Source organism: Tamandua tetradactyla, chromosome 6, assembly GCF_023851605.1.
Source record: "Tamandua tetradactyla isolate mTamTet1 chromosome 6, mTamTet1.pri, whole genome shotgun sequence".
In the NCBI taxonomy this organism is placed as follows: Eukaryota; Metazoa; Chordata; class Mammalia; order Pilosa; family Myrmecophagidae; genus Tamandua; species Tamandua tetradactyla.
Window position 1 is genome coordinate 11570179 of NC_135332.1, and position 21302 is coordinate 11591480.

Genomic DNA, 21302 nt, shown 5'->3' on the forward strand with positions numbered 1-21302 from the left:
AGTCATTTATTGAAAAACTGACAAAGAAAAGTAAACATCCAGAAAACCACTTAGCCTGAAATTTGGAGGCATGTTATTTTGCAACAAGTCATAGTAGCCGTGTTTCAACAGTGTTGAGAACCCATATCTAATTGGATCAATCCATAAGGCAAACTGATGGTGCCCTGATGATTTGAAAGCCAGATACCATTCTTTTGCCTCAGCTGAGTAGTTTGCAGCAGATGTTGAGACCTGGCTGCCCTGAGAAATCAGGTCTGACAGCTGTGGGAGACCTGCTCTTTGCCAGCTCTATGTGAGCTCTTACTGGTTGGACCCTCTTTATTTCTATGGAATTGTTTTGTGGCTGGGAAGAAATGCCTCCTCAGCAAGACTCTGGGAGGCCCAGGTTGTTGGGAGCGTTGCCAGAGGGTGAATGGAAAACTAAAACAGCAGTCTGTAGACTTTTACTGTTAGGATTTTGACACAGAGCATTTCTGAAGGCAGTGTGCCATTAACTAGAACATGCAGTAAAGCACCTGGTACTGAGTCATTTGCCAGTAAAAACTGATGAGTGATGAATGGGATTGCATGTAGTGATGAAGAGAAGGGAGACTTCTCTACGGTATAATCTGGCCAAAGAGTTAGTATTAATGCAATGCCAATAGTATTGATATATTGGGGTCTTAGTTGCTTACAAGTTTCCCCCCACCTCATTGTCTCTTCAATACCAAATATCTCAGACTCTAGTTCACTGTGCATATACTTTCAATCTACGAAACTCTAGAAACACTAGAAATAACTATTCATCTCTAATAGTTGATGAGAGGTCTCAGAGATCACTTCTTAGTCTCCATGTGTAGTTGTTATGGTTAGCAAACATATTTACAAGAGTGCATGCAAGGAAAGATCTATTTGACAACCAATCTATCAATCCATCTGGGCCAATTTAATGAGAAATGTTCTGAATCATAATTCCAAAACGAGTCTATTTATGAAGAATGTCATTTTGTTTCGAGCTCAGCCCCTTCGTTGCCCTACAGTATTGATCGAGGTGGATCTCTCAGTGGAGAACAAGAGAGTGAGTCTCCCACTCATCTGATCACTCAACTTTGAAGCCATGGTTTCTATATCTAATTTTTATCCCAAAGCATCTCATAAAATGACCTACTTCCCATTTCATCTGACCATGGTGCCTGCAACTGTATATTATTGAATTATACATGAGATCAGAGTTGGACCTATAAAAAAAGGGGTAATAGTCTGTGTTGAACTTGTATATCCCTAAGGCCCCCAATCCCTCAGTTCATACGGTGCAATTCCCTTTCACTCTGAATGTCATGCTCCATTAATCCCCAGATCTCAAAGTGCATCTGACAAGGGTGATGTTGCATATTATAAAATAAGATTTCTCAAACTCTGCCCATCTGTTAGTGATACAGGCAATCTAAGTGTGTCCTATATATAGAACATACATACGTTTTCTGCATTGCATATTCTCTCAAATATTTGCTCTTGGCATTGCAAGGTGTCCTACTGTCATAACAGACAAGTCATTCATTAAGCTGTCAGCACCTTGCTACCCTGCTCCCATAGAAGGCCCATTTCTTTGTTTTCTATTTCTCATTGGATGACCTACTCACTCATCATGAGCTGAGCAGTTACTCTCATAACGGGTGCAACTGAGTTGTTCATGTCAACATTTGTAAACCAAAGCTCTGCTCCTCCATTTCTAGGCACCCTACATTTGACTTGTGGAGGGCACTAATGGGTTAGAAAATGAGCCTCTATTCATAAGAGTTAAGCTGGTGTCAACATGATGCAGGTCTTGGCTGAGACATCTGAAGAAAGGGCATTAAAAGCAAAGGAGTAGAACAAACAATAACAAAAAAATGTGATTAATTACAAACACTGTTTGAAAATCTGAAAGGGAATCAAGAAAGGCAATTAGCTACACAGACCTAGACTTTGGGGAAGATTATGTAGGAAATTACAAAATTTGTTCAGCCTACAATTAAAGCATATAGGATGTCATATATTTAAAAGAGAAAAAAGAATGACAATTTCTGGAAATTTAGAGTTCAAATCTATTGATTTTTATCTTTGATTTTGTTATTTATGTTATAAGAGGATTGTGTTTATGAGAAATTTTAGTATTCACCATATAAGTAGGAAAATGATTCAAGTTTTGCTAGCTTAGGGTCTCAAAATATAGCTTTTGAAATATCTAAGCCCTTTTCTTATTTGTCTGCTGTGTACCTTTTATCTCATCCATGATCATATTTATTTTAGAGAACAGAGAAAAGGAAAAAGATGAGAAAGTGAAATTGGCCAATTTTCCTCCTCATTAACAACTTCCAATTCATTTGACAGAATGCAGATTAAAATCATTGAATTAACTCCACTGAGATCCATCCATCATCTGTACATTCCAGTTAACTATGTGCTCTGTGTAGTCAGCTCTAATAGAGATGAAAAGCTTGGTGATAAAATATGAAAACAGACCAAACTCTCCTGCACCATATTTTTCAATTAAAAGACATAATTTTGTATTTTGATAACTCTTGCTGCATTATTTTACATAGGCTTTCTTTTTCTAATCCTCTTTGGCATAGGACTAGAAAAGAACCACCTTGCTAATGAATTAAATCATTGCATATTTTAGGATGTGTTCTTTATACCCTGCTCATTTGATGTCTGGTCCCTATGAAAGCAAAACTTTCCTCCTCCCCAAGCCTGTGGAATTGAAATGCGCAGAAAAAAAATAAATTTTTCCCTTAACAGAAATCAGATGGAGCCATCTCATCCCACAAACACAAATGCAAACAGTGAGAGAGACTCAAATGAAATAATTATACTAATTTCTCTATCTAGTCTTGCTTTTCTGTAGCTGACTCTATCTAGAATATTATGGTTCATATAAAAATTGAATTTGGGGAGGCAGGCTCCGGTGGCTCAGCAGGCAGAGTTCTCACCTGCCATACCAGAGATCTGGGTTCGATTCCTGGTGTCTGCCAATGTGAAAAAAAATTACATTTTTTCTCCACCATTTTCCAAGGTATACTGCTTCATTTATTGGATCAGATTAGGATAAAGTCATTGTTCCATTGTCATATTAAATATTACCTCTATTTTGTAATTTCTATTACCTTAACTTCCCATAGCTGTTAAGCATTTTAATGCACCTCTCATCAATGATCTGAAGATATAATACTGTGTAAGTCATAGAACCTAAGGTGGCCAGCATGTTTTTGCTCCATGTGTGTACATGTGTGTGTGAAAATTTAATTCTCTACCAGTATTAGGTTAACTAGCATTCTTTACTTTAGGTTGAAATATACATGTCTCTAATTAAATATGTTAATTTCCTTCTCTTGATTTATGTAGTAGTATAATTCTCTATATAAGCAGCACTTGGTTGGGCCAAGATCTTGGAACCACTCTTTCCAGGGGGGTGGTATTGGAGTCTTCCATCTCATATAGTAATGGTTTCTGGGTCTTGGATGGAGAAGGGAGCAACGGAAAGAAAGACATAACAGCATTTCTTAAGAGGTATTAAGTTAAAAACAGTGATTAAAATAAAAGCATTGGTGAAAAGCTGCTTGTTTGGGGCAGAAGGGGAAAATCGAAGGACAAGGGAGAAAGGAAGAGCAAAGAAAGCTAGATGCAGGCTTTCTTAGGCTATGGTATTCCAATCCACCCTAAAAAAAGAGAGAATAGGATGGAGTGACTGCTATTGTTAGAGAAGAGACACTCAAGGATTAGCTGAGATTAACCTTGTATCTCATCCAAGAGGAATTTGATTCAGCATTTCCTCTGTTTTATCAAATTCTTGTCATGTTAGTTGTTTTTTTTAGGTTTATGGTACGATTTTTCATCTGCCACACTATACACACACTTTTACATCTGTCAGAACTATAGATATTCTTTAATAAATGTATCACTCCTGATGTAAATAAGACCCAGTTTTTGCCTTCTACAATACCACACTTTCTTCCAAAAAATCATATAAAAATATCCATTCTCACACTTACAATTTCATGATTAATATGGAAAGCAGATATTATTTTTCTTCTATTTTTCCAATAAATAAATGCAAGATGAGAGAGTTTGAATGATACACAGTAAGTTAGTACTTTCTTTAGGAAAAAAAAATTGTGTCTGTGTTATGGATCACTAAAGTTCCAGTACCTAGTAAATTGCATAAAGCACATAGGTGCTCAGTATCTGATTAAATGAATAGAAAAATAAAAGCAAGAGTGTAAAGCAGTCTACAACTGGAAGACTATTTATTAAAATTATTTCATATTCTGTCTGTTTAAAAAAAATGTTTCTATGTATTTTCCATTTGGACACTGCACTACTTCAGGAAGAACATAATAGTAATTAGCTAAATAAATGAAGCATTTACGTATTCCTATAGTAAGGCCTAGAAGGATGCACACCAAAGAGTTAACAGTGGTCACATCTGCTGCACTGGCATGGAAATGGTGACGTTGGAGATGATAAGAAAACTTTCATTTATTGCTTTATACATTTGTGTGATATTTGAGTATTTCAACAATCATGTATCTGTTACTGCCTTTTAATGATGCAAAAAAAATCAAGGGAAAAATAAAATAAATGTAATTAGCATTTCATTTGTCACTGGAAAAAAAAATTATTTCATATTCTAACATGGAATCCACCTTAAAAATTAGTCCCACCAGAAGTAATAACCTCTATCACGAAACTCCAAGCGGTAACCAATGCAAATAATATGGCAGTTTATGAGCTTGTTGGTCAGTTTTTCTCTTTGGTCTCTTTGAACAAACCCTGTAATTATGGTGAGAACATGTTATAGATTTCCCAGTCCATTCCAACTATTTCAGCTATCTTTCCCCATTTTTCCCAGAAATATAATCACTGTGGCCAAACTATGTAAATGCATTTTTTGCTGTCCAGTAACACCGGCAGCCTTGTCAAAAAAGAAACGTACCCAAACCAAAATGGGAGCTAAAAATACTTTCAAAGCTGCTCTTTATTGCAGGGAAATTAGGATAATTCACAGAAGATGTGATAAAGAACACCGAGGAATATGAATCAAAATAGCAATGTAGTCACAATAATTAATGAGAAGTAAAATTTCAGCCAGAAAACAGACCTCAAATATGATTAATACGAAAGGAAGCGGTAAATATGATGCTACTTGAGAAAAACAGAATATGCCAAGTTACCCAAAGATGGACTGGCAATTTTTCAGTAGAGGAGAGAAAGCAGATTAGTTAGTATGGGCAGGTAGAAACCTGATTAAGCCGAGCTAATTTGAATCTGATGCCCCTCACGTAATACATTAATGAACATAGCACTTACTCAGAAAATGGTTATGAAGACGGTAATTAAATTAATGGACTTTACAAAACTCCAAAACTTTTAAAGCATTTTTATTATCCATAAACACACACAATTATACCCTTTCAGAAATAAATTCTGTCTAGGTCAGTTTCAGAGACAGCATTCAATAAATCTGCATATGACCCAGTATATATAATGTAGGGTTTTTTTTTAAAATAATTTTGAACCTAGTCAGTAGAGAGTTGAAATATACTTTATAATCTGCCCCCTTTCAATCTGCTGACCATGTGGTGGACTGGGTTTTTTGTTTTGGTGGCAGTGTTGTTGTTAATAAACTTCATATGTAGTTAATTTCTTAAATAGTCATAAATCATTCTGACTTTGGTTGGGCTCAACTATCCATTGGCATTTATTTACATGCCTGAAAATAGGAACGTTTCCGAGAGTGAGATTTAACCAATGTATGCCCCTCAGTCAATCTATTTTCTCAGGTTTATCATTTTGCAATGGTAAATACTGGTAATAAGAACCATCATGTGACCTCCTCAATAGCTAGGAATACAAACTAGATCGTTCACTTAAATAGAAATGTTGAGATGAAGTCTGGGTCTCTTTCCTTATAGAGTGAAATGACTTATGAACACTTTCTACAAATGTGTTTTTTTTTTTTTTCGTATGTCGTTGCCCTCTCCTGGATAATTTGATAAGCAAAGTGTTGGGATCAACTGCATTCCAAAGAAACCCGTCAAATAACATTTTGCAAAATAAAATTTCATAGCATGTGACTTTTTCATAGATAATGAATCCCCAAATAGTGGCAAATTTAGAATCTACAAGATGTTCAGATTTGAAGGACCCATTTCAGAAACTTACTTTTTAACCATGAAAGCATATTTCTCTATCTCTTGTTGACTACCCTCCTCCCTAAACAAACTAACAAAAAAACTGGAAAAGAAACATTATCCAGATAAATATAAGTACTTCATAATAATATTTGTGCTGCTACAGTGTTATCTACAATATTCAAATTTCTTTAAAAAATAATACTCAGCTGTCATCATTGACATCTTAGAGTTTGTTTTTATTTAGGGTTTACAAGTTACTTACCATGCCTTCCCCCCAAAGAAAAATTCCACGGAATGGTAACCTGTTTTCTGGACACTTTAGAATTCTTAGTGTGAAAATTCTATGTGCTTCTTAGTCAATAACATAGTATATTTGTTCAGAAACATACTATTGAGTTCTGTAGTATATAGTATAGAGAATATATTGCAGGTTATCCTGAATAATGTTCACATCCAACTTTTTCAGATTGAATAAAAACAAGGACAAAATAAGCTTACAATTAAGTGAACAAATTTTCTGGTTTAAAAAATGGCCTCTTTTAAAAGCCTTTTCCATCTCCCACTTTAAAAAAAAAAACAAGAAAAGACAGAAAAGAAGTATATTTATGACCCTATAAACTAAGATTGACAGACAACCTAAGGGCTGAATCTGGAAGAAATTTTCAATAATTGGAAGTCAGACTGAGCCGAGTGTATTAACCAATTGGTGTCTTATGTGTGTCATCTCATGACATAGACCAGCACTGACAGGCTGAGAGGTGGGGGAAGGATACTATCCCTGCTCCCGGCTCTTCCCAGGCTCAGACAGCAGTGTCTGTGCCTCCTCAACCCATCCACACTTTACGTTCTTCTAGAAACTGAAACTCAAAAAGATGCCCGCATAGCAGGAGAGGCTGGGAACTGTCAGTGAAACACTGTATCCCTGGTAGCATAATGCTGCATCCTTGGCAGTGTAGACTCACAAATAAAGCTCAAGATGGCACAGTACGATGTGGATTTATTTGTTTATAAGGAGATGCCAGGAGCTCTGCATATCATCTAGTACTTTGGCTATAGATTTAAGGGGAAGTTCTGCTCAACAAACAAATATTGAGCAAAAAAGTTAACAACAGGTATTATTCCAATGCTCAGAATTATTTAAATAACCCTCATAAAACACTAAGAGTCAATATGATTATCCCTATTTTACAGATGAAGAGACTGAGGCAAAGAGACTTTAAGTTGAGTTATACTCAAAGTAACACAGTAAGTGGTGGAGCCTTACTTAAAAATAATTTTAACACAGGCATTTCTGACTCTAGCTTTCCTGCTCTTAAATATCATTATAAATATATTAAAAGAAAAAAATGTATATCAGAAACAAACATAAAGTTTTCTCTTTTTTTTTGTATTTCTTTTTTCTGGGGTGATAACAAATGTTCTAAAAAATGATTATGGTGATGAATACACAACTATGTGATGGTATTGTGAGCCACTGATTGTACACCATGTATGGAATGTACAGGTGTGAAGATGTGTCAATTAAATATTTTTTAAAAATGTATAAAACTTAGCTACAGATATTGCAGAATGAAATAAAAAATATTATTACCCAGAAGTATTGAGGAAGAGCATGCATCTGAAAATGACTTATTATAGAAACCATAGAAAAAGAAAAAATAACTGCAAAACATCTAGCATTCTAAAGAAGAAAAGGCTTCTCTAGAAGAGGAATAGAAAGGCATAAAGGGGAAGCAAGTTGGAGTTAAATGATAAAAGGATAAGGTAGATAAAAATGAAAGTGTGGTAGATGATTGAATCAGTGACACCAATTCGTGGCTTCCATCTTGCCATAACTTTTGTAATGTGCCTTTGCAGCTCCTCCCACCAAAAGGCAGAGTCTATTGGAGCTGGTCTTGAGACTCTGGCCAATAGAATGCTCAGAAGCCATACTTTGCCTGACCTGCAAGGAGGCCTCAAGAGGCTGTGTCCTTTTGCTCTCTCTCATGGACTACTCTGTACATAAGCTCAGGCAGCCTGCTGGAAGACGTGGCACCACATGGGGAGGAGACAATCATTCCACTGAGACCATCCTCGTCCAGTCATTCCCCAAGAGACTTTCCCACTGATAGCAATGGCATGAATGAGCCCGGGTAAGATCTGCCAAGCCTGGCCCAGAGTTAAATGATTGCTATTCTAGGTTTATATGCTTTGGGATTATTATATAACCATAGCTATACACTATGGAAGCTAAACATGTATCCATGTACCTGGAATGGAATGGTGAAATATACCAGAAATAACAATTATTTCCTCCAACAATTATTTTCTTCCTGCTTCATACCCCCTATGAGAGAATATGCCCTAAATTTCTTCTCAGAGAATCTGCATTCACAAGTTCTGCTGAAGGGATGACATCGGGTCATGTGAGCCCACGCCATCCCATACCCCCAGCTACAGCTAATTCAACCAAAAGAAGAAATGTGTCCAAGTAGTCTCATCAGATTCTCTTTCATGATCATTATAAAACTTTAATCAGTACCTCAGAGGAGAGAGGGCTATTCTAAGAAGTGAAATAAATCTGATGCCCAAAAAGAAACAGAAAGGATAGGACAGAAGTTTCTGGAGAAAAAGATAGGAAGAACTGATTATTTGGTGCTGTACATCCTTTCCTTAGGGCCCATAAGATGTCTGTACACTTTGGTTTTTTTCCCCCAATATCAATTAATGGTCCCTTCTTCCCTGCCTCTGAGTGTTGCCTGTACATTTTTCAAGATATTTCCTAATTTATGAATATTTCCCTAGTTCTCATATAGAATGGAATGACCATGCCCTTGTTTATTAAAAGTATATAATTAAAGAGATAAAACCAATGTTTAACATTAGCACTGTAGAAATAGTACAAGGTGCAAAGATTTTTTAGTTTTTCTCATTTCTACCATCTACTCTATCTCCTGTAGCTAGCTAGCTATTTGCTAAGGAGTGTAAGAAGAAAAGGTGAACTTTCGTGAGAAAATTTCAAAATTTGTCTTTTCCTACCTTCAATTTGTATTGTACTGAGTGTCCTTACACATGGAAAGTAAAATAAAAATTGATACAATTATCTAGAAAAATCAGGCTTCTGACAGTATGGGCTGACCTGTATCAGTTGTCTCAACCAGAAAATGAACAAAGTAGACTCAGAGACAGAAGAAGCCAGGTGAGTAAAGAGCTGTGTATTCAGATTTCTAGTTCCATCCTTGACTAGTTATATGGTCTTAAGCAACTTCCTTTATCTTGATAGTCTTTAGCTTCTTTATAACATGAGAATTGAAGTACTGGAGATCACCTATGTGAAATACCTAACACAGCACTTAGCATATGGTCTGAAATTCAGAAAGATCAGTGTCTTTCCTTTCTAGTTCTTTTTTTTTAATTTTATTCTGAGGGTCTAAATGTTAAAGCACTTTCAAAGATGAATGAATGAGTGAGGAGTGAGATTTCTTTGGACACAGTATGTAAAGTCACAGTCTAGGATTATAGATGTAAAGTCACATGCATCAGCATTGAATACTGTTTTCAAATAACTTCTCCCACTGTTTGGAGTGTTCTTTCCATCAGGTAGGGTCAGTATCTCCACAGCAGGAACCACTGAGTGGAGATGGAACTCCCGGTATTTCCCAATATTCTTTGCATGAGTAGTTTCTCCAGGGGTACAAAGAGTTCATTGAAGAGGGGTTGGAGACCATTCTCCCCTCCTTACTCAGGTGCTCAGATTAACAATGGAGAAAACAGTTTCAAAGAACCTTGATATTCAAATCAAAATGCACTAGAGAATTGTGTGTCTCCACTTTGCATTATCTTAAATTTCAAGTCTTATGTGGATTTCCTGAAGGTTGCCAGTGTACAACATTTTCCCTTCTGTGCCTTTTGAAAAATGATATGTGGTACTTTCCTGAATCTGGATAAACATAGCAGTAGATCCAAGGAGACTGAGATGCTGATACCAAAGCTGTCTGAATGATTTCTTCTTTTCTTTACTAAAAAAAAAAAAAAAGATAAGGGGCCTAAAAGAAAAATGCTCCCTGGACAGTCCTCACCTTTTTTTTTCTTTTGTTGGTTATTTCTGTTTATTAACTTGACACTGGCCCTTGCATCGATGGTCTCTCTCCTTTCCCAATTCTACTCATCCGAGTAAATGTTGACCCTTATGGTCCTGGAAGTAATAGGCCAGATCCTGAAGGCATCTGAGAAAATGACTGAAATGAACCTTGAAATAAATGTGATCATATTCATCCATCCTAAATTCAAATGTCCTTTGTTGAGCTCAACTATGACTATTCATAGTTCAGTTCTGACTATTCTGGGTAATGGTTTGAAATAATTATTCTCTGAAAAATCTGTATGATACTATTGGAAAGGGGTTGCATTTCTGGCATGCAGAGGAGCCAGAAGTAAGCAAGTGGTGGGTGGGAAAACTGAGGTCCCTCTGGACTTTACACTAAAGCTTTGAACTCCCCCTGCCTGACCCCTGCAGGTGCTCAGCAAATATTGCCTTTTTGGCTGAGTCCTTTCCTGACCTCTTCCTTCTGCAGGATCCTCTAGAGAAAGTGACCAGAGCCCCAGTTTTGAATATAGGCAAGCGCAGATTTATATCCTATCCCCCTAATATTTCTGAATCTCATATTCCTGGGATTAATGAAAATATGTTTTTATGGGGTTGTATAATAAAGATAAAGCATGAAAAGGAACTGGCCTATTATAGGCAATGATTAGAGACATTACTTCTTAGTAGTCATTGTCAGAGTTGCAGTAGTATCAGACAAGTTAGCAGGGGAACTCTTGTAGTAACCGAACACTAACTCTTCCATGTTTAGGCAACAAGGATTGGAGTGGAAAGATGGAAGAGATTGAAGAATAAGAATTTAATTTGGACTAGATACCACTTGATTCCCTTTGCTGTCCTAAAACTCTATAATCCTAAATGTGTGAAAAATCTGTTGGAGTTAATCAACTAGCAATTTTCTAGACTAGCCAAAGGAATCCATAATCACTGTCAGTGACACCACTGATCTTCAAACGTATTTATCTCTTGCCCCCACTCTTCAGTGCTTCTCTCGTTTTCCCCCTCATGTTTTTTTTTCCCAAGAATGGGAACACCTATGTATAACATTTTCAGCAGGAGTCGAGAAGGAAGTGGGGCAATATTACAGGTCAGATTTACATGAAATTTAATCAGCTATCCAGATTTGAAAGAATTGCGAGAGATGATGTTTTATTAAAATGTGATACTTGAGTGATTGTTCATCTAGATTCCTTCTTCTCATTCTGTCATCCTATGCCCCTTAATAAAGAGTCAGATAAAAGAATGCAATTCGTAAGCGTGTTCCTATTTGTCTTTTACAGTCTGCTCTGGCTCACTCATACTTTATGCAGTGTCACTGTGAAAAACTACTTTTTCTATGGGGAAAATTTTGTATATTTTTCATGGCAGACTCACTGCAATCATGAACTGTGCTTCATCCAAGGTTCTTAAAAATAGTCTTTTGCAAAAAAAAAAAATAGTCTTTTGCTCATTTGTGCAGAACCACTACTGCAAAGGAAGATTACTGTCCTTGGCAAGTGGACAGCATAATATATATAATTTGATCAATTCAGCTCATTTCAATATATTTATTCAATCATGGAATATAAAATAGAAGAAACTTGAAAGAACATCCGGTCCAGCCATTCATGTCCTGTTCAATCATCTTATCAAATGGTGCCCAACTAATGTTTGCAATATTAGGAGTGCTCACCATTTTGGACCAGCAAGAGCTATTAGCAGTTGTTCTTAGATTGATTTAAAATATATCTCCTAGTGACACACACTGCTTCCAATTCTTTCCTTGATATTTTATAGAGAAAGAATAAATTCTCCTCCTTTATTCAACAAATATTTGAGTGCCTGTTGTGTGCCAGACACTGTTGTAAGTACTTGCAGAGATAGAAAAGTGAATAAAAAGGAACATTTTTTGCCATCATGGAGATCACGTCCTTGCCTTGTATATTTCATTCATTTAAAAATTAAAAGACAGTGGTGTGTCAAATTAAGTCTGTCCTCTTTAAGCAGAATAACTCTAGTTCCTTTTATACTTTTTATAGGAAACGTTTTCAAATTTTCTACTCTTATGTTTACTGTCCAGTGACATCTGCCAGGCACTGGACCAGATGTTCTGTGGATGCAACTAAAAATAAAACACAGTTTTTATGGTCAAAGAATTCACTGTCTCATCAAGAAGATCCAACTGGAAGAGCCAATGAATTCACTGCTATAAGAGAGCCACAAATGATGGCGTAAGGAAGAAGAAAGAGGGGTTGTGGCAAACTTCATGAAGGACCTGGAAATTGAGTTGGATTCAAGGAACAGTCAGGATTGTAACAGACAAAGACGGGACTGATGAGTATTCCAGATGCAGGGGCATCCCAAACAAAGGAGCAGACTTGGAAAAGTACAGGATAGGATCTGGGAGGAGTGAATGGCTCAGTTTGACAGGTGGATGATGTGCCTGAGAAGAGGCAGGCTCAAAGGAGCAGGAACTTGGATTTGAGGCCTTGAAGGTCAGGGTAAGTAGATTGGATTTTCAGGAGTGAGAAAAATATGGGCAGTGGGGGGGAAGGAGGGAATAAGTACTGTTATTTCATCAACAGTAGATCCAGAAACAGCTTAGCACCCTCTCTGAGTAACTATCAAAATTATCCTGACGTTTTTTAATTCAAATAGTTAACATGCTATATTTTCTTGCCCTTATGCTAATTTAGAAAACAAACTATTCTGAAATAATCATGTTTTCTCTTTAAGAAAAGTTAAGACAGGAAAAATACTAAAGCTCAGATACCTGCAGGACATTTCACTTCTTATGCATATCTATTTGCTACCCCAAATTAAGGAGATATTTACATGAAGTCAAAACACTTAAGGTGACACTTTTTATACTTTTAATGCCAAATCACAGGCTTGTCTGATCTTTTTTTAAATTTAGCTGGCTGAATGTACTTGTTTCTTAGATATAATCACCGTAATTTCTTACTCGGCATTGACCAAATACAACTGAATATACTCAAATTAGTTTTTTACCCATCTTTTTAATTATCAGATATTATCTTCTTTGTATATGCTCCTATTAATAGATCTTATATTTAGAAACAAAACACCTAATCTCATTAAGTGCATCAAGATATTAGAAAATTAAACCCACAAAAAAGATTAGCTTTATTAATAAAAGGGGCAAAATTGCAAGAAATGTTTTACTGTAATATAACCAAATCCAAGTCGACTTTAGAAATCAACATGATTATAATGTTTCTCCTGTGTAATGAGTGCTTTAGCATCTAATACATGATTTACTCTAATTTATATATTTAGGCTTTCTATTGTGTCTTGTGACACTGGGTGCTAGAATGCAATATTCCTTTAAAACCTCCAAAATAAAAGGGGCAAACATCAGCATGAGGCCAGACAAGAAGCCTGTGAAACTTCAGACAGTTTTCATCACAGCTGGCCGAGTCTAGGCAGTTTCAGACAAAGGACTTCCGCCTTTATCTGGCCCTTATTTTGATGTCTCATTCAGCTGGAGATAAAAGGAAAGATGTGCTTTGAAATTTAACCATTAGGGCAGCAAAGAAATCAACATGCAAATGTCACCCATACATGAATTCAAGATGAGGTCTACATTTGTCATTTCAAACTCAGAGATTGTTGGTATATTTTCTTCCAAAGCAGTAGAACAAAAACCAGTGGATGAACCACGAGTGCTGGATTTGGTCCAATTGGGATTCTTTAACTTATACATCTTATTTACAGTGAGTACAGACATAGAAAAATATATATGTGTGTGTGTGTGTGTGTGTATAGGTGTGTATATTTAAGAGCACATGGAAAGACTGAAAAGAGCACAAATAAAAATGAAAAATGGAGAATCTGATATTAGCTTTAGGCAATCAACAGTAGGCTAAGGAGACGCCATATCTGTGTTTCCAAACATTTTATCCATTTGTATCATGAAAATGATCCTCCCGGGCAGAGGAAAGTCTGATTCTAAAGAAACTTGCAGACACACGAAAGGTGACACTTATCTCCGAGGCATGGACAGAGCTATGACTGTTCATCCACACATATTTACAGGGAAATTTTACAAACTGCAAAATATCAAATAGACTTCTTTTCAAACTTAGAATTATTTCATATATATCGTCTGTATGTAGCTTTTCTCATGTTCCTGGCTCAGAAATAATTTTCTAAAGTTGTGATTCCAAGTAGTCTGTGTAATCTTCTGGGAATTCTATGTTTGGTCCTATATTTTGCCATTACAAATGTCACAAAAAAATGACTTGCACTCCCAATGCACTCCCCATCCCCTGACATACAAGTTCATAGAGAATGATGAGAGTGATTAAAAGATTTGAATAGATCTGTGGAAGTTTATTTGGGGACAGAAGATTTGACACTTGAAAAGGCAGTAACGGCTTGTTAGAATGATTGGAGGGTTCTCATATAAAGGATGAATTTTACGTGCTCTGTGTATGTAACCAAGACAGAATTAGGAACAGTATCTTAATTCCAGTGAATAAAAATAAGTTCCTTATTTTTAATAAATAAATGTATTTATTTCTTCATGGCACTTTTTTTGATAAAAACTCTGGGGTAGAATTTGGGAATGCAGGGATAAAATAGATGTAAACTCTGTCCTTAAAGATTAACATTTTCTTGGGAGGCAAACACAATAGAAAATACAGTTCATAATAATAGGTACTCTGGATGAGCGGTGAGATGAGGCATTTAACTCAATTTGAGATGAGGATATGTTGATAGGGAATACTTCTAAGAAGAGACAATACTTCAATTGAATTTTTCTATTTTTTTAAATATTTTTATTGAGAAATAGCTACGCACGTACAGTCCAACCATATTGCACAATCAGTGGCTCACAATGTCATCACATAGTTGTGTATTCATCACCATGATCATTTTTGGAACATTTGTATCACTCCAGAAGAAGAAAAAAGAAAAGAAAAGAAAAAAAAAGGACCCATATAACCCATACCCCTTACTCCTTCCTCTTATCGACCCGCAGTATTTCCAATTGAATTTTGAAAGAAAGGCAAAAGATAACCAGAATTCAAAGAATGCTCTAAGATTATTTTAGAAGGAATTTAATAGTTTTATTTCCTTTGTATACTATATGGCGGGGGTCACATTTCATTCTTTTTCCATGTGAGTATCCCCTTATTGCAGCACCATTTGTTGAATTTTTGTCTTTGTTTGGCTTTTCGTTTGTTTGTTTTGTTTGCTTGTTTGTTTGTTTGGGTAGTGCATGGGCCAGGAATCTAACCCGGGTCTCCTACATGGCAGGCAAAAATTCTACCACTGAACTACTCTCACACACCCAGAATTTAATAGTTTATGAATTAAACTAAATTATAATTAAATTTCAAAATATGTTTGAACTAAATGGTCTAAGATGCCAGTCCAAATTCATGATTTAAAAATTTTGAGAAATTCTTATATTTAAATGATAACAAATGAAGGTGTTTTCCTTTGAAATGTTCTGAGTTATTTGCTATTTCCTTAGAATCAGTGAAAATAATTTTGGGGAGATGTCAAGGATCGCCGTTTTATTTGGTGGCCTATAGGTAAACGTTCTCATGAAAATCTGTCAGCCTCTATTATTTTTCACTTAGTTAACTCCCCCAGCTACACTGTGGACAAGAAGCTCGTAGTAGCTAATGACAGAGCTGTCCTCTTGGAGCTATACTGTTAAATTCCTACATGTCCATATTATTTCAGGGTGTGCTGGGGAAGAGAAAGGGGTCATTCTTGGACATATGTTCCACCCCAGGCTGCAGAACCTTAGTAGATAATCGAGCCTGGAGGACACTGGAGGGGCTCCTCCTGGTCTGGCAGCAGAAGCCAGTATGGGATTGGAATTTGGAGATAACAGCCTATAAAAAGGCATCCTGCATTTTTTTCAAGTATATTCTCTATTTGCCAAGGACCATCATCACATCATGTGCTGTTGTGAAACAGATGATGTTCGGGTGGTAATCGGTTAAGGTCAGGCATGATTGAAACCAAGTCCAATTGGTCAAATACATAATTGCACAAAGAATACAATTCATTTACCTCCAACATTCATTACAAACCTGCCTATGTGTGCTTCAACAGCAAGTTCATCAGCTAAATATTTCATTTCTTAATTTCAGTTCATAATTAATTAAATATTCAAAAATTGCCACAAATACAGATTTGAGATCAGCCATTGACACAATTGATATAAATGTTCTCTGTACATCATAACCTGGGAAAACATCATAATAATTCTGGCTTTTAGAAGGATTTTTCAGTATCTCCCCACATAAGTTTTCTAAATAAAATGTAAATATTCATGGGATATGTTAAAAAATGTATTGGTTATCTGAAATTCAAATTTAGCTGAATTTCCTGTACTTCTGTTTGCTCAGTCTGGCAAAAACCCCACACAATAGCTGTAAAAGGGGCTTCACATTAAATGGACATTGGCTACAACATTCTAAAAAGACATGGAGCAAGAATCGGCCATCTCTAAATCTCTCAAATTTTGAAAGTACTTTTTAGGTTCTTTCTCAACACTATCTTGAAGTCCTTAGGGCCCTGAAATCTTGGTGTCTTTTTTTTTCACCATTGCTTCAAAGCACTTAGCCAAGCACCTTGCACATAGTCAATGCCTGATAAATGGATGTTGAGGAAATGATAAAGTACTTAACAGAGATTACCGTGCTTAAAACATATATCTACTTGGAGTTAAGTTGCCTATTTGATTACTATATTCACTTAGTGATTAGCAGACTGAGCCACTTTAATTGTTAATGTCAGAGATGGATGGGCTGATACCTAAGGGTACGGGATTCCAAATGGGTCTGTTAGCCAACTGAACTTAATTTTACTGTAATATGAGAGTGATATTATTTCCCTCCAGGGTGCTTGAGAGACCCAAGTTAATAATCTCTATTTTTACCTTTTTATTTTAATTTCAAAATTACAGGACAGAGGTGGAGCAAGATGGCGGGTTAGTGAGGTGTGGAATTTAGTTTGTCCCCAGACCAGCTATTAAATAGCCAAGAACAGTATAGAACTGCTGGGGCTACATCAGTGACTGGACACACAGCATATACCAGTCTGGAGCAGGTGGACCACATAGAACTGTAAGTCCTCCAATCCATGGAGGCCAGTGCCCCTCCCACATGGGCATGACAGGCTGGTTTCCCAAAGGGAAAGGAAAAGACTTTACTAGCAGCAAGGGCTTAGTCAGTCAAACTCCAATTGCAGAATTAATTAACAAATTCTGACTACTGAAAATAGGTTCCCAAAACAGATAGATCTGGAATAAGTACTAAAGGTACTAGGAGTTTTTGTCCCAGTAGAGAGGGGGCAGAGCTGATATAAAAAACAAACAAAGAAATACAGTCATTCTGAGTCAGACAGCATGAAATACTGGAAAAGGGCTGGACCCCAAGAAAGGGGGAACATAGAGAGTGAGATACACAGAGCCACGTACCAACTTAAGCTCTTGATTGACAAACCCAAGGAGTGGGAGTCTGGCTCTGAAAACTCTTTCTTTTTTTTTTTTTTTTTCTTTTTTCTACTCTTTAACAGCTCATTAGATAGAACTGGATGCCTTCTTAGGCTCCAGTATTGCTCCTGGAATGGGTAGAATTTAGCTTGTCTGAGAGACAAAGTAACTAGTCAGGTGAAAGGAGCTAATTCCCTAAAGGCTTTATCTTCCCCAAGAGAAAAGTAAGGCCCATCTCAAGTGAAGTCCCTCCTTCAAGGTATTCAGGCCCCAGGGACTAGAAAATTGAAGCAATTAATGCCAGTCTACAATCTTACCTCTGTTTCAGCCATACCCACGGCAGAGAGAGTCTGCTGAAATTAAAGGCACCACATCACTTCACATGGAGGGAGGACACAGGCAGACAACTGCTACATGCTGGGCAGAACAGGAATGGCACAGAGTCTAGAGGTTTCATAGGAAAGTCTGACAACCTGCTGGGTATCATCCTAAGGAAAAACTGATGCTGGGTTATTCTTACCTCCTGAGAGGAGGCAGTCTGGTCTGAGAAAATCTGACTAGGGTCTATAATATCTGAGGAGACTCTCCTCAAAAAAAAAAAAAAAAATGGAGGGGGTCTGTATATAGGCAGGGCAAGAAAAAGAGAAATAAGAAATGAAAATTTCTGATCAGTTTAACAGAACCTATGCTAGAGGTCCAGAATAAGTTGAACTGAATGTCAAAGAACAGATAGAGAACAAAGCCATCCAGGAAGAAAATCGTAGGTAAAAGAGTTAAAACAAGCTCCAGAATAAACTAATTAAGGAAATCAAATGCCTAGACACCAGCAAAAAATAGCAAGTCATACTATGAGAATTAAAGATAATGCCCAGTCAAAGGAACAAACCAACACTTCAAATGAGATATAGGAGTTGAAACAACTATCACAGGATAGTCAAACAAACATGGAAAATCTCATCAAAAATCAAATCAATGTGTTGAGAGAGGATACAAAGAAGACATTGGGTGAACAAAAAGAAAAAAATCAAAAGTTTGAAAAAACAAATCACAGAACTTATGGAATGAAAGGCTTAATAGAAGAGATGAATAAAAACAATGGAAACCTACAACAAAAGATTTGAAGAGGCAGAAGAAAGGATTAGTGAACTAGAGGACTGGACATCTGAAATCCAACACACAAAAGAAAATATAGGGAGAGTGCACAGGTAGGTCAGTGGTTAGAATGCCCGCCTTTCATGCAGAAGACCCAAGTTCAATTCCTGGACCATGCACCCCCCCAAAACAAAACAAAACAAAAAAGAAACTGTAGGGAAAGGAATGGAAAAATATGAGCCAAGTCTTGGGGAACTGAAGGAGAAAATGAAATGCACAAATATACATATTGTGAGTGTCCCAGAAGGAAAAGAGACGGGAAAAGGAGGAGAAAGATTAATGGAAGAAATAATCACAGAAAATTTCCTATCTCTTATGAAAGACATAAAATTACAGATCCAAGAAATGTAGTGTACCCCAAACAGAATAGATCCAAATAAACATACTCCAAGACACTTACTAATCAGATTGTCAGATGTCAAAGAGAAAGAGAGAATCTTGAAAGCAGCAAGAGAAAAGCAATCCATCACATACAAGGGAAGCCCAATAAGGCTATGTGTGGATTTCTCAGCAGATGCCATGGAGGCAAGAAGGCAGTAGTATGATATATTTAAGATTCTAAAGTGAAGAATTGCCAACCAAGAATTCTATATCCAACAAAATTGTCCTTCAGAAATGAATGGGGGACTAAAATATTTTCAGATGAACAATAACTAAGAGAATTTGTGACTAAGAGACTGGCTCTGCAAGAAATACTAAAGCATGCACCACAAGCAGATAAGAAAAGGCTGGAGAAGAGGGTAGAAATGAAGATTACCAGTAATGTTAAAAAGAGAAAAAAAATTAGATATGACATATAAAATCCAAAAGGCAAAATGATAGAAGAAAGTACTGCCTTACAGTAATAACATTAAATGTTAATGGATTAAACTCCCCAATCAAAAGACATAGACTGGCAGAATGGATTAAAGAACAGGAACCATTTTTATACCGTCTATAGGAGACTCATTTTAGACCCAAGGACAAAAGAAGGTTAAAGATGAAAGGTTGGGAAAAGATATTTCATGCAAACAACAATCAGAAAAGAGCAGGAGTAGCTATACTAATATTTGACAAATTAGACTTCACATGTAAAGCAATTAAAAAGACAAAGAAAGACACTATATATTAACATGTATTAATAAAAGGAACAACACAAAAAAGACATACCAATCATAAATATTTATGCACTGAGCCAGAGTGCTCACAAATACGTGAAGTAAACACTGAAAGAAGAAATAGGCACCTCTGTTATAATTCCCCACTGTCATCAATGGATAGATTATTAGAAGAGGATCAATAAAGAATAGATAGTTTGAATAAATGAACTAGACTTAACAGATATTTACAGAACATTACACTCCACACAGCGGGATACACATTTTTCTCAATAACTCATGTATCATTCTCAAGGATAGACCATATGCTGGGTCACAAAGCAAGTCTCAATAAATTTTTAAGAACTGAAATAATGCAAAACACTTCCTTGGATCATAATGGAATGAAGTTAGAAATTAACACAGGCAGAAGGCCAGAATATTCACAAATATATGGAGGTTAAATGACACACTCTTAAACAACCAGTGGGTCAAACAAGAAATTAGAAGATGAATCAATAAATATCTTGAGGCAAATAAAAATGAAAACACAACATATCAAAACTTATGGAATGCAGAAAAGACATTGCTAAGAGGGAAATTTACTGTTGTAAACACCTATATTAAAAAAGAAAAAACAAAAACCAGGAAATTAACTATTCACTTGGAAGAACTAGAGAAAGAACAGTACACTAGCCCCAAAGCAAACAAAAGGAAAGAAATGACAAAGATTAGAGCAGAAATAAATAAAATTGAGAATATGAAAACAATTAAGAAAATGAACAAAACTGGAAGTTGTTTCTTTGAGAAAATCAATGGACCCTTAGCTAGGTTGACAAAAGGAAAATGCAAGAGGATGAAAATAAATAAAATCAGAAATGAAAGAGGAGACATAACCACTGACCCTGCAGAAATAAAAGAAGTAATGAGAGGATACTATGAGCAACTATATGCTAATAAGCCAGATAATGTAGATGAAATAGAGAATTTCCTAGAAAGGCATGACCAACCAACAATGGCTTGAGAAGAAACAGATGACCTCAACAAACCAATCACAAGTAAAGAGATTGAATAAGTCATCAAGAAGCTCCCCAGAAAGAAAAGTTCAGGACCAGATGGCTTCACATGTGAATTCTACCAAGCATTCAAGAAAGAATTAGAACCAATCATGCTCAAACTCTCTGAAGAAATTGAAGAGGAGGGAAATTTACCTAACTTATTCTATGAAGCCAACTTCACCCTAATATCAAAGCCAGAAAAAGATGCTAAAAGAAAAGAAATTACAGACCAAGCTCTCTAATGAATATAGATGGAAAAAATCTATATTTTGTATCAACTAAACACTTCTTATTGAATCCAGCAGCACATTAAAA